This window comes from Schistocerca americana, chromosome 7 (genome assembly GCF_021461395.2).
Source record: "Schistocerca americana isolate TAMUIC-IGC-003095 chromosome 7, iqSchAmer2.1, whole genome shotgun sequence".
Classification (NCBI taxonomy): Eukaryota; Metazoa; Arthropoda; class Insecta; order Orthoptera; family Acrididae; genus Schistocerca; species Schistocerca americana.
This window is the reverse complement of record NC_060125.1, coordinates 134,960,940-134,973,925: the sequence shown is the minus strand read 5'-3', so window position 1 is coordinate 134,973,925 and position 12,986 is coordinate 134,960,940. Positions and strand designations below refer to the sequence as shown.

At 51.1% G+C, this 12,986-nt stretch overlaps 7 non-coding genes across 7 annotated transcripts; all 7 read left to right on the top strand.

Annotated features, from left to right (window-relative positions):
• The first annotated feature begins 1,360 nt into the window (after positions 1–1,360).
• On the top strand, positions 1,361–1,444 carry Trnal-uaa. The gene has a single exon. It is a non-coding gene; the product is annotated as a tRNA-Leu (tRNA).
• A 1,571-nt stretch (positions 1,445–3,015) lies between these two features.
• On the top strand, positions 3,016–3,099 carry Trnal-uaa. The gene has a single exon. It is a non-coding gene; the product is annotated as a tRNA-Leu (tRNA).
• A 1,571-nt stretch (positions 3,100–4,670) lies between these two features.
• Positions 4,671–4,754, top strand: Trnal-uaa. Its single transcript has one exon. It is a non-coding gene; the product is annotated as a tRNA-Leu (tRNA).
• A 1,571-nt stretch (positions 4,755–6,325) lies between these two features.
• Trnal-uaa lies at positions 6,326–6,409 on the top strand. Its single transcript has one exon. It is a non-coding gene; the product is annotated as a tRNA-Leu (tRNA).
• Positions 6,410–7,970: 1,561 nt separating this feature from the next.
• On the top strand, positions 7,971–8,054 carry Trnal-uaa. Its single transcript has one exon. It is a non-coding gene; the product is annotated as a tRNA-Leu (tRNA).
• A 1,571-nt stretch (positions 8,055–9,625) lies between these two features.
• Trnal-uaa lies at positions 9,626–9,707 on the top strand. Its single transcript has one exon. It is a non-coding gene; the product is annotated as a tRNA-Leu (tRNA).
• A 1,562-nt stretch (positions 9,708–11,269) lies between these two features.
• Positions 11,270–11,353, top strand: Trnal-uaa. The gene has a single exon. It is a non-coding gene; the product is annotated as a tRNA-Leu (tRNA).
• The last annotated feature ends 1,633 nt before the right edge of the window (positions 11,354–12,986 follow it).

Genomic DNA, 12,986 nt, shown 5'->3' with positions numbered 1-12,986 from the left:
TTCTGTGGTCGTTGTGTTGTGGCTCAGGGCTATTCCATTTTCCTTCCCTAAAAGGCAACGCGAGAGACTGTCAGGCAAATCGCAAGTGATCTGTACACGGACTAAGACGTCCGCACGTCTGGCAACATTCTCGCCAACTTGTATGCCGTGCCAACGACACGGGTTCATGTCCGATTACCGAAATTAGGCAGCGTTGGCCGTGGCTAGTGCTCGGCTGGATGACGAACTAGGAAGTCCGCGTGTCTTGGTTTCTTCAGTTTTGCCTTTTTCCTTAGTTTTTGGTGCTGCTGTGCGGTAATGGTACGGTCCAGCACGCTGACCCCCTCTTGCTCTCGGTACGCAAAGGCGCGAACATGCGGCCACAGTCAAATGAACGGGTCCGTTGTGTGTTTGTCGATGTGGCCTCTCCCAGTCGTTTCTAGCGCATGTCCTCTACATATACGCCCATTTGCAAGCGTCAGCTTTCGCGTCAGCCGAGCAAAGTCGACACATGGGGACACACGATGCTGTGAATCGTAATCCGCACTAGCCTACGAGGGGAGAAGGGAAACCATTCGTACCGTTGAAAACACTCTCCTGAGTAAAGGAGACAACTTCCGTGCGATGTCCGCGCTTCGAACCCGGAGCAGCTACTTGGGAAGCAACCATGCTGACCGACACACCACCACCGCCTTCTGCTACGCGCTGCTTGCGCCGTGATGTGTCGCCTTCCCTCCTGGCGCCAGAGGCCGAAGGCGATAGCGCTGCAGGCGCTCAACGCCGAGTGCGACGCGAGCACCACTGAACCCGATTTCCTGGTGCTGCTAGGGCGACATACTGTAACTAGGCGCAGAACTGACTTTCTCTGATAAATTGGCCCTTTAATGCACATCAGGGCGAACACGAAATTTCTAATATGAAGTACTCACTGACGATCCAAAGACGTTTCAGTATGTATGCGTCGGTACCACCGGGGCAGAGCCTAAGTATTGTAAAGTGAAGGCCCACAGTTAGAGCCTCACATGAAGTATTTCATTGGCTTCCCACGAGTGCGTAAACCAAAGCGTGGCTGTTGCTAGGAAACGGTCTTATTCGCCGTTCGTTAATATCTAGTTTTCTTTGCATCAATGTGACAATGTTCCTATTACTAAATACAGTTTTGCTAGTTACAGTTCAAACTGGAAGCGACGGAAGAAAGCGGTCCAACTCGCCACATTGGTTCCCGAAAGCGAGGGTGCGTTTAGTACGCCACATCTGACATTGCGTCTTACATATTATTAAACTGACATAATTCCATTCTACCGAAAAAGGAAAGAGATTTCGGAGTGAGGTTCCTGAGATCTTGCTAGAGATGGAAGTCACTGGAGCGCTTGTCTCGCTCGTCAGATTGGCCGAGCGGTCTAAGGCGCCAGATTTAAGCTCTGGTTCCCGTAAGGGAGCGTGGGTTCGAACCCCACATCTGACAATGCATTTTAAACATTCTGAAACTAACATACTCCCTTCATCTTATAGAACAAGTAAATTACGCAGAAACACGCCGCGGAGATTTTACTAGAGACGACAGTGACAGCAGTGCAGGCGTCGCACGTCCGATAGCCCGAGCGGCCGAAAACAAATAGCGGAACATATTTTTCTCGTGCCGAGTTTCAGCTCTTCTCACGGACGTTTCTGTGGTCGTTGTGTTGTGGCTCAGGGCTATTCCATTTTCCTTCCCTAAAAGGCAACGCGAGAGACTGTCAGGCAAATCGCAAGTGATCTGTACACGGACTAAGACGTCCGCACGTCTGGCAACATTCTCGCCAACTTGTATGCCGTGCCAACGACACGGGTTCATGTCCGATTACCGAAATTAGGCAGCGTTGGCCGTGGCTAGTGCTCGGCTGGATGACGAACTAGGAAGTCCGCGTGTCTTGGTTTCTTCAGTTTTGCCTTTTTCCTTAGTTTTTGGTGCTGCTGTGCGGTAATGGTACGGTCCAGCACGCTGACCCCCTCTTGCTCTCGGTACGCAAAGGCGCGAACATGCGGCCACAGTCAAATGAACGGGTCCGTTGTGTGTTTGTCGATGTGGCCTCTCCCAGTCGTTTCTAGCGCATGTCCTCTACATATACGCCCATTTGCAAGCGTCAGCTTTCGCGTCAGCCGAGCAAAGTCGAGACAAGTCGACACATGGGGACACACGATGCTGTGAATCGTAATCCGCACTAGCCTACGAGGGGAGAAGGGAAACCATTCGTACCGTTGAAAACACTCTCCTGAGTAAAGGAGACAACTTCCGTGCGATGTCCGCGCTTCGAACCCGGAGCAGCTACTTGGGAAGCAACCATGCTGACCGACACACCACCACCGCCTTCTGCTACGCGCTGCTTGCGCCGTGATGTGTCGCCTTCCCTCCTGGCGCCAGAGGCCGAAGGCGATAGCGCTGCAGGCGCTCAACGCCGAGTGCGACGCGAGCACCACTGAACCCGATTTCCTGGTGCTGCTAGGGCGACATACTGTAACTAGGCGCAGAACTGACTTTCTCTGATAAATTGGCCCTTTAATGCACATCAGGGCGAACACGAAATTTCTAATATGAAGTACTCACTGACGATCCAAAGACGTTTCAGTATGTATGCGTCGGTACCACCGGGGCAGAGCCTAAGTATTGTAAAGTGAAGGCCCACAGTTAGAGCCTCACATGAAGTATTTCATTGGCTTCCCACGAGTGCGTAAACCAAAGCGTGGCTGTTGCTAGGAAACGGTCTTATTCGCCGTTCGTTAATATCTAGTTTTCTTTGCATCAATGTGACAATGTTCCTATTACTAAATACAGTTTTGCTAGTTACAGTTCAAACTGGAAGCGACGGAAGAAAGCGGTCCAACTCGCCACATTGGTTCCCGAAAGCGAGGGTGCGTTTAGTACGCCACATCTGACATTGCGTCTTACATATTATTAAACTGACATAATTCCATTCTACCGAAAAAGGAAAGAGATTTCGGAGTGAGGTTCCTGAGATCTTGCTAGAGATGGAAGTCACTGGAGCGCTTGTCTCGCTCGTCAGATTGGCCGAGCGGTCTAAGGCGCCAGATTTAAGCTCTGGTTCCCCTAAGGGAGCGTGGGTTCGAACCCCACATCTGACAATGCATTTTAAACATTCTGAAACTAACATACTCCCTTCATCTTATAGAACAAGTAAATTACGCAGAAACACGCCGCGGAGATTTTACTAGAGACGACAGTGACAGCAGTGCAGGCGTCGCACGTCCGATAGCCCGAGCGGCCGAAAACAAATAGCGGAACATATTTTTCTCGTGCCGAGTTTCAGCTCTTCTCACGGACGTTTCTGTGGTCGTTGTGTTGTGGCTCAGGGCTATTCCATTTTCCTTCCCTAAAAGGCAACGCGAGAGACTGTCAGGCAAATCGCAAGTGATCTGTACACGGACTAAGACGTCCGCACGTCTGGCAACATTCTCGCCAACTTGTATGCCGTGCCAACGACACGGGTTCATGTCCGATTACCGAAATTAGGCAGCGTTGGCCGTGGCTAGTGCTCGGCTGGATGACGAACTAGGAAGTCCGCGTGTCTTGGTTTCTTCAGTTTTGCCTTTTTCCTTAGTTTTTGGTGCTGCTGTGCGGTAATGGTACGGTCCAGCACGCTGACCCCCTCTTGCTCTCGGTACGCAAAGGCGCGAACATGCGGCCACAGTCAAATGAACGGGTCCGTTGTGTGTTTGTCGATGTGGCCTCTCCCAGTCGTTTCTAGCGCATGTCCTCTACATATACGCCCATTTGCAAGCGTCAGCTTTCGCGTCAGCCGAGCAAAGTCGAGACAAGTCGACACATGGGGACACACGATGCTGTGAATCGTAATCCGCACTAGCCTACGAGGGGAGAAGGGAAACCATTCGTACCGTTGAAAACACTCTCCTGAGTAAAGGAGACAACTTCCGTGCGATGTCCGCGCTTCGAACCCGGAGCAGCTACTTGGGAAGCAACCATGCTGACCGACACACCACCACCGCCTTCTGCTACGCGCTGCTTGCGCCGTGATGTGTCGCCTTCCCTCCTGGCGCCAGAGGCCGAAGGCGATAGCGCTGCAGGCGCTCAACGCCGAGTGCGACGCGAGCACCACTGAACCCGATTTCCTGGTGCTGCTAGGGCGACATACTGTAACTAGGCGCAGAACTGACTTTCTCTGATAAATTGGCCCTTTAATGCACATCAGGGCGAACACGAAATTTCTAATATGAAGTACTCACTGACGATCCAAAGACGTTTCAGTATGTATGCGTCGGTACCACCGGGGCAGAGCCTAAGTATTGTAAAGTGAAGGCCCACAGTTAGAGCCTCACATGAAGTATTTCATTGGCTTCCCACGAGTGCGTAAACCAAAGCGTGGCTGTTGCTAGGAAACGGTCTTATTCGCCGTTCGTTAATATCTAGTTTTCTTTGCATCAATGTGACAATGTTCCTATTACTAAATACAGTTTTGCTAGTTACAGTTCAAACTGGAAGCGACGGAAGAAAGCGGTCCAACTCGCCACATTGGTTCCCGAAAGCGAGGGTGCGTTTAGTACGCCACATCTGACATTGCGTCTTACATATTATTAAACTGACATAATTCCATTCTACCGAAAAAGGAAAGAGATTTCGGAGTGAGGTTCCTGAGATCTTGCTAGAGATGGAAGTCACTGGAGCGCTTGTCTCGCTCGTCAGATTGGCCGAGCGGTCTAAGGCGCCAGATTTAAGCTCTGGTTCCCCTAAGGGAGCGTGGGTTCGAACCCCACATCTGACAATGCATTTTAAACATTCTGAAACTAACATACTCCCTTCATCTTATAGAACAAGTAAATTACGCAGAAACACGCCGCGGAGATTTTACTAGAGACGACAGTGACAGCAGTGCAGGCGTCGCACGTCCGATAGCCCGAGCGGCCGAAAACAAATAGCGGAACATATTTTTCTCGTGCCGAGTTTCAGCTCTTCTCACGGACGTTTCTGTGGTCGTTGTGTTGTGGCTCAGGGCTATTCCATTTTCCTTCCCTAAAAGGCAACGCGAGAGACTGTCAGGCAAATCGCAAGTGATCTGTACACGGACTAAGACGTCCGCACGTCTGGCAACATTCTCGCCAACTTGTATGCCGTGCCAACGACACGGGTTCATGTCCGATTACCGAAATTAGGCAGCGTTGGCCGTGGCTAGTGCTCGGCTGGATGACGAACTAGGAAGTCCGCGTGTCTTGGTTTCTTCAGTTTTGCCTTTTTCCTTAGTTTTTGGTGCTGCTGTGCGGTAATGGTACGGTCCAGCACGCTGACCCCCTCTTGCTCTCGGTACGCAAAGGCGCGAACATGCGGCCACAGTCAAATGAACGGGTCCGTTGTGTGTTTGTCGATGTGGCCTCTCCCAGTCGTTTCTAGCGCATGTCCTCTACATATACGCCCATTTGCAAGCGTCAGCTTTCGCGTCAGCCGAGCAAAGTCGAGACAAGTCGACACATGGGGACACACGATGCTGTGAATCGTAATCCGCACTAGCCTACGAGGGGAGAAGGGAAACCATTCGTACCGTTGAAAACACTCTCCTGAGTAAAGGAGACAACTTCCGTGCGATGTCCGCGCTTCGAACCCGGAGCAGCTACTTGGGAAGCAACCATGCTGACCGACACACCACCACCGCCTTCTGCTACGCGCTGCTTGCGCCGTGATGTGTCGCCTTCCCTCCTGGCGCCAGAGGCCGAAGGCGATAGCGCTGCAGGCGCTCAACGCCGAGTGCGACGCGAGCACCACTGAACCCGATTTCCTGGTGCTGCTAGGGCGACATACTGTAACTAGGCGCAGAACTGACTTTCTCTGATAAATTGGCCCTTTAATGCACATCAGGGCGAACACGAAATTTCTAATATGAAGTACTCACTGACGATCCAAAGACGTTTCAGTATGTATGCGTCGGTACCACCGGGGCAGAGCCTAAGTATTGTAAAGTGAAGGCCCACAGTTAGAGCCTCACATGAAGTATTTCATTGGCTTCCCACGAGTGCGTAAACCAAAGCGTGGCTGTTGCTAGGAAACGGTCTTATTCGCCGTTCGTTAATATCTAGTTTTCTTTGCATCAATGTGACAATGTTCCTATTACTAAATACAGTTTTGCTAGTTACAGTTCAAACTGGAAGCGACGGAAGAAAGCGGTCCAACTCGCCACATTGGTTCCCGAAAGCGAGGGTGCGTTTAGTACGCCACATCTGACATTGCGTCTTACATATTATTAAACTGACATAATTCCATTCTACCGAAAAAGGAAAGAGATTTCGGAGTGAGGTTCCTGAGATCTTGCTAGAGATGGAAGTCACTGGAGCGCTTGTCTCGCTCGTCAGATTGGCCGAGCGGTCTAAGGCGCCAGATTTAAGCTCTGGTTCCCCTAAGGGAGCGTGGGTTCGAACCCCACATCTGACAATGCATTTTAAACATTCTGAAACTAACATACTCCCTTCATCTTATAGAACAAGTAAATTACGCAGAAACACGCCGCGGAGATTTTACTAGAGACGACAGTGACAGCAGTGCAGGCGTCGCACGTCCGATAGCCCGAGCGGCCGAAAACAAATAGCGGAACATATTTTTCTCGTGCCGAGTTTCAGCTCTTCTCACGGACGTTTCTGTGGTCGTTGTGTTGTGGCTCAGGGCTATTCCATTTTCCTTCCCTAAAAGGCAACGCGAGAGACTGTCAGGCAAATCGCAAGTGATCTGTACACGGACTAAGACGTCCGCACGTCTGGCAACATTCTCGCCAACTTGTATGCCGTGCCAACGACACGGGTTCATGTCCGATTACCGAAATTAGGCAGCGTTGGCCGTGGCTAGTGCTCGGCTGGATGACGAACTAGGAAGTCCGCGTGTCTTGGTTTCTTCAGTTTTGCCTTTTTCCTTAGTTTTTGGTGCTGCTGTGCGGTAATGGTACGGTCCAGCACGCTGACCCCCTCTTGCTCTCGGTACGCAAAGGCGCGAACATGCGGCCACAGTCAAATGAACGGGTCCGTTGTGTGTTTGTCGATGTGGCCTCTCCCAGTCGTTTCTAGCGCATGTCCTCTACATATACGCCCATTTGCAAGCGTCAGCTTTCGCGTCAGCCGAGCAAAGTCGACACATGGGGACACACGATGCTGTGAATCGTAATCCGCACTAGCCTACGAGGGGAGAAGGGAAACCATTCGTACCGTTGAAAACACTCTCCTGAGTAAAGGAGACAACTTCCGTGCGATGTCCGCGCTTCGAACCCGGAGCAGCTACTTGGGAAGCAACCATGCTGACCGACACACCACCACCGCCTTCTGCTACGCGCTGCTTGCGCCGTGATGTGTCGCCTTCCCTCCTGGCGCCAGAGGCCGAAGGCGATAGCGCTGCAGGCGCTCAACGCCGAGTGCGACGCGAGCACCACTGAACCCGATTTCCTGGTGCTGCTAGGGCGACATACTGTAACTAGGCGCAGAACTGACTTTCTCTGATAAATTGGCCCTTTAATGCACATCAGGGCGAACACGAAATTTCTAATATGAAGTACTCACTGACGATCCAAAGACGTTTCAGTATGTATGCGTCGGTACCACCGGGGCAGAGCCTAAGTATTGTAAAGTGAAGGCCCACAGTTAGAGCCTCACATGAAGTATTTCATTGGCTTCCCACGAGTGCGTAAACCAAAGCGTGGCTGTTGCTAGGAAACGGTCTTATTCGCCGTTCGTTAATATCTAGTTTTCTTTGCATCAATGTGACAATGTTCCTATTACTAAATACAGTTTTGCTAGTTACAGTTCAAACTGGAAGCGACGGAAGAAAGCGGTCCAACTCGCCACATTGGTTCCCGAAAGCGAGGGTGCGTTTAGTACGCCACATCTGACATTGCGTCTTACATATTATTAAACTGACATAATTCCATTCTACCGAAAAAGGAAAGAGATTTCGGAGTGAGGTTCCTGAGATCTTGCTAGAGATGGAAGTCACTGGAGCGCTTGTCTCGCTCGTCAGATTGGCCGAGCGGTCTAAGGCGCCAGATTTAAGCTCTGGTTCCCCTAAGGGAGCGTGGGTTCGAACCCCACATCTGACAATGCATTTTAAACATTCTGAAACTAACATACTCCCTTCATCTTATAGAACAAGTAAATTACGCAGAAACACGCCGCGGAGATTTTACTAGAGACGACAGTGACAGCAGTGCAGGCGTCGCACGTCCGATAGCCCGAGCGGCCGAAAACAAATAGCGGAACATATTTTTCTCGTGCCGAGTTTCAGCTCTTCTCACGGACGTTTCTGTGGTCGTTGTGTTGTGGCTCAGGGCTATTCCATTTTCCTTCCCTAAAAGGCAACGCGAGAGACTGTCAGGCAAATCGCAAGTGATCTGTACACGGACTAAGACGTCCGCACGTCTGGCAACATTCTCGCCAACTTGTATGCCGTGCCAACGACACGGGTTCATGTCCGATTACCGAAATTAGGCAGCGTTGGCCGTGGCTAGTGCTCGGCTGGATGACGAACTAGGAAGTCCGCGTGTCTTGGTTTCTTCAGTTTTGCCTTTTTCCTTAGTTTTTGGTGCTGCTGTGCGGTAATGGTACGGTCCAGCACGCTGACCCCCTCTTGCTCTCGGTACGCAAAGGCGCGAACATGCGGCCACAGTCAAATGAACGGGTCCGTTGTGTGTTTGTCGATGTGGCCTCTCCCAGTCGTTTCTAGCGCATGTCCTCTACATATACGCCCATTTGCAAGCGTCAGCTTTCGCGTCAGCCGAGCAAAGTCGAGACAAGTCGACACATGGGGACACACGATGCTGTGAATCGTAATCCGCACTAGCCTACGAGGGGAGAAGGGAAACCATTCGTACCGTTGAAAACACTCTCCTGAGTAAAGGAGACAACTTCCGTGCGATGTCCGCGCTTCGAACCCGGAGCAGCTACTTGGGAAGCAACCATGCTGACCGACACACCACCACCGCCTTCTGCTACGCGCTGCTTGCGCCGTGATGTGTCGCCTTCCCTCCTGGCGCCAGAGGCCGAAGGCGATAGCGCTGCAGGCGCTCAACGCCGAGTGCGACGCGAGCACCACTGAACCCGATTTCCTGGTGCTGCTAGGGCGACATACTGTAACTAGGCGCAGAACTGACTTTCTCTGATAAATTGGCCCTTTAATGCACATCAGGGCGAACACGAAATTTCTAATATGAAGTACTCACTGACGATCCAAAGACGTTTCAGTATGTATGCGTCGGTACCACCGGGGCAGAGCCTAAGTATTGTAAAGTGAAGGCCCACAGTTAGAGCCTCACATGAAGTATTTCATTGGCTTCCCACGAGTGCGTAAACCAAAGCGTGGCTGTTGCTAGGAAACGGTCTTATTCGCCGTTCGTTAATATCTAGTTTTCTTTGCATCAATGTGACAATGTTCCTATTACTAAATACAGTTTTGCTAGTTACAGTTCAAACTGGAAGCGACGGAAGAAAGCGGTCCAACTCGCCACATTGGTTCCCCGAAAGCGAGGGTGCGTTTAGTACGCCACATCTGACATTGCGTCTTACATATTATTAAACTGACATAATTCCATTCTACCGAAAAAGGAAAGAGATTTCGGAGTGAGTTCCTGAGATCTTGCTAGAGATGGAAGTCACTGGAGCGCTTGTCTCGCTCGAGATTGGCCGAGCGGTCTAAGGCGCCAGATTTAAGCTCTGGTTCCCCTAAGGGAGCGTGGGTTCGAACCCCACATCTGACAATGCATTTTAAACATTCTGAAACTAACATACTCCCTTCATCTTATAGAACAAGTAAATTACGCAGAAACACGCCGCGGAGATTTTACTAGAGACGACAGTGACAGCAGTGCAGGCGTCGCACGTCCGATAGCCCGAGCGGGCCGAAAACAAATAGCGGAACATATTTTTCTCGTGCCGAGTTTCAGCTCTTCTCACGGACGTTTCTGTGGTCGTTGTGTTGTGGCTCAGGGCTATTCCATTTTCCTTCCCTAAAAGGCAACGCGAGAGACTGTCAGGCAAATCGCAAGTGATCTGTACACGGACTAAGACGTCCGCACGTCTGGCAACATTCTCGCCAACTTGTATGCCGTGCCAACGACACGGGTTCATGTCCGATTACCGAAATTAGGCAGCGTTGGCCGTGGCTAGTGCTCGGCTGGATGACGAACTAGGAAGTCCGCGTGTCTTGGTTTCTTCAGTTTTGCCTTTTTCCTTAGTTTTTGGTGCTGCTGTGCGGTAATGGTACGGTCCAGCACGCTGACCCCCTCTTGCTCTCGGTACGCAAAGGCGCGAACATGCGGCCACAGTCAAATGAACGGGTCCGTTGTGTGTTTGTCGATGTGGCCTCTCCCAGTCGTTTCTAGCGCATGTCCTCTACATATACGCCCATTTGCAAGCGTCAGCTTTCGCGTCAGCCGAGCAAAGTCGACACATGGGGACACACGATGCTGTGAATCGTAATCCGCACTAGCCTACGAGGGGAGAAGGGAAACCATTCGTACCGTTGAAAACACTCTCCTGAGTAAAGGAGACAACTTCCGTGCGATGTCCGCGCTTCGAACCCGGAGCAGCTACTTGGGAAGCAACCATGCTGACCGACACACCACCACCGCCTTCTGCTACGCGCTGCTTGCGCCGTGATGTGTCGCCTTCCCTCCTGGCGCCAGAGGCCGAAGGCGATAGCGCTGCAGGCGCTCAACGCCGAGTGCGACGCGAGCACCACTGAACCCGATTTCCTGGTGCTGCTAGGGCGACATACTGTAACTAGGCGCAGAACTGACTTTCTCTGATAAATTGGCCCTTTAATGCACATCAGGGCGAACACGAAATTTCTAATATGAAGTACTCACTGACGATCCAAAGACGTTTCAGTATGTATGCGTCGGTACCACCGGGGCAGAGCCTAAGTATTGTAAAGTGAAGGCCCACAGTTAGAGCCTCACATGAAGTATTTCATTGGCTTCCCACGAGTGCGTAAACCAAAGCGTGGCTGTTGCTAGGAAACGGTCTTATTCGCCGTTCGTTAATATCTAGTTTTCTTTGCATCAATGTGACAATGTTCCTATTACTAAATACAGTTTTGCTAGTTACAGTTCAAACTGGAAGCGACGGAAGAAAGCGGTCCAACTCGCCACATTGGTTCCCGAAAGCGAGGGTGCGTTTAGTACGCCACATCTGACATTGCGTCTTACATATTATTAAACTGACATAATTCCATTCTACCGAAAAAGGAAAGAGATTTCGGAGTGAGGTTCCTGAGATCTTGCTAGAGATGGAAGTCACTGGAGCGCTTGTCTCGCTCGTCAGATTGGCCGAGCGGTCTAAGGCGCCAGATTTAAGCTCTGGTTCCCCTAAGGGAGCGTGGGTTCGAACCCCACATCTGACAATGCATTTTAAACATTCTGAAACTAACATACTCCCTTCATCTTATAGAACAAGTAAATTACGCAGAAACACGCCGCGGAGATTTTACTAGAGACGACAGTGACAGCAGTGCAGGCGTCGCACGTCCGATAGCCCGAGCGGCCGAAAACAAAATAGCGGAACATATTTTTCTCGTGCCGAGTTTCAGCTCTTCTCACGGACGTTTCTGTGGTCGTTGTGTTGTGGCTCAGGTCTATTCCATTTTCCTTCCCTAAAAGGCAACGCGAGAGACTGTCAGGCAAATCGCAAGTGATCTGTACACGGACTAAGACGTCCGCACGTCTGGCAACATTCTCGCCAACTTGTATGCCGTGCCAACGACACGGGTTCATGTCCGATTACCGAAATTAGGCAGCGTTGGCCGTGGCTAGTGCTCGGCTGGATGACGAACTAGGAAGTCCGCGTGTCTTGGTTTCTTCAGTTTTGCCTTTTTCCTTAGTTTTTGGTGCTGCTGTGCGGTAATGGTACGGTCCAGCACGCTGACCCCCTCTTGCTCTCGGTACGCAAAGGCGCGAACATGCGGCCACAGTCAAATGAACGGGTCCGTTGTGTGTTTGTCGATGTGGCCTCTCCCAGTCGTTTCTAGCGCATGTCCTCTACATATACGCCCATTTGCAAGCGTCAGCTTTCGCGTCAGCCGAGCAAAGTCGAGACAAGTCGACACATGGGGACACACGATGCTGTGAATCGTAATCCGCACTAGCCTACGAGGGGAGAAGGGAAACCATTCGTACCGTTGAAAACACTCTCCTGAGTAAAGGAGACAACTTCCGTGCGATGTCCGCGCTTCGAACCCGGAGCAGCTACTTGGGAAGCAACCATGCTGACCGACACACCACCACCGCCTTCTGCTACGCGCTGCTTGCGCCGTGATGTGTCGCCTTCCCTCCTGGCGCCAGAGGCCGAAGGCGATAGCGCTGCAGGCGCTCAACGCCGAGTGCGACGCGAGCACCACTGAACCCGATTTCCTGGTGCTGCTAGGGCGACATACTGTAACTAGGCGCAGAACTGACTTTCTCTGATAAATTGGCCCTTTAATGCACATCAGGGCGAACACGAAATTTCTAATATGAAGTACTCACTGACGATCCAAAGACGTTTCAGTATGTATGCGTCGGTACCACCGGGGCAGAGCCTAAGTATTGTAAAGTGAAGGCCCACAGTTAGAGCCTCACATGAAGTATTTCATTGGCTTCCCACGAGTGCGTAAACCAAAGCGTGGCTGTTGCTAGGAAACGGTCTTATTCGCCGTTCGTTAATATCTAGTTTTCTTTGCATCAATGTGACAATGTTCCTATTACTAAATACAGTTTTGCTAGTTACAGTTCAAACTGGAAGCGACGGAAGAAAGCGGTCCAACTCGCCACATTGGTTCCCGAAAGCGAGGGTGCGTTTAGTACGCCACATCTGACATTGCGTCTTACATATTATTAAACTGACATAATTCCATTCTAACCGAAAAAGGAAAGAGATTTCGGAGTGAGGTTCCTGAGATCTTGCTAGAGATGGAAGTCACTGGAGCGCTTGTCTCGCTCGTCAGATTGGCCGAGCGGTCTAAGGCGCCAGATTTAAGCTCTGGTTCCCCTAAGGGAGCG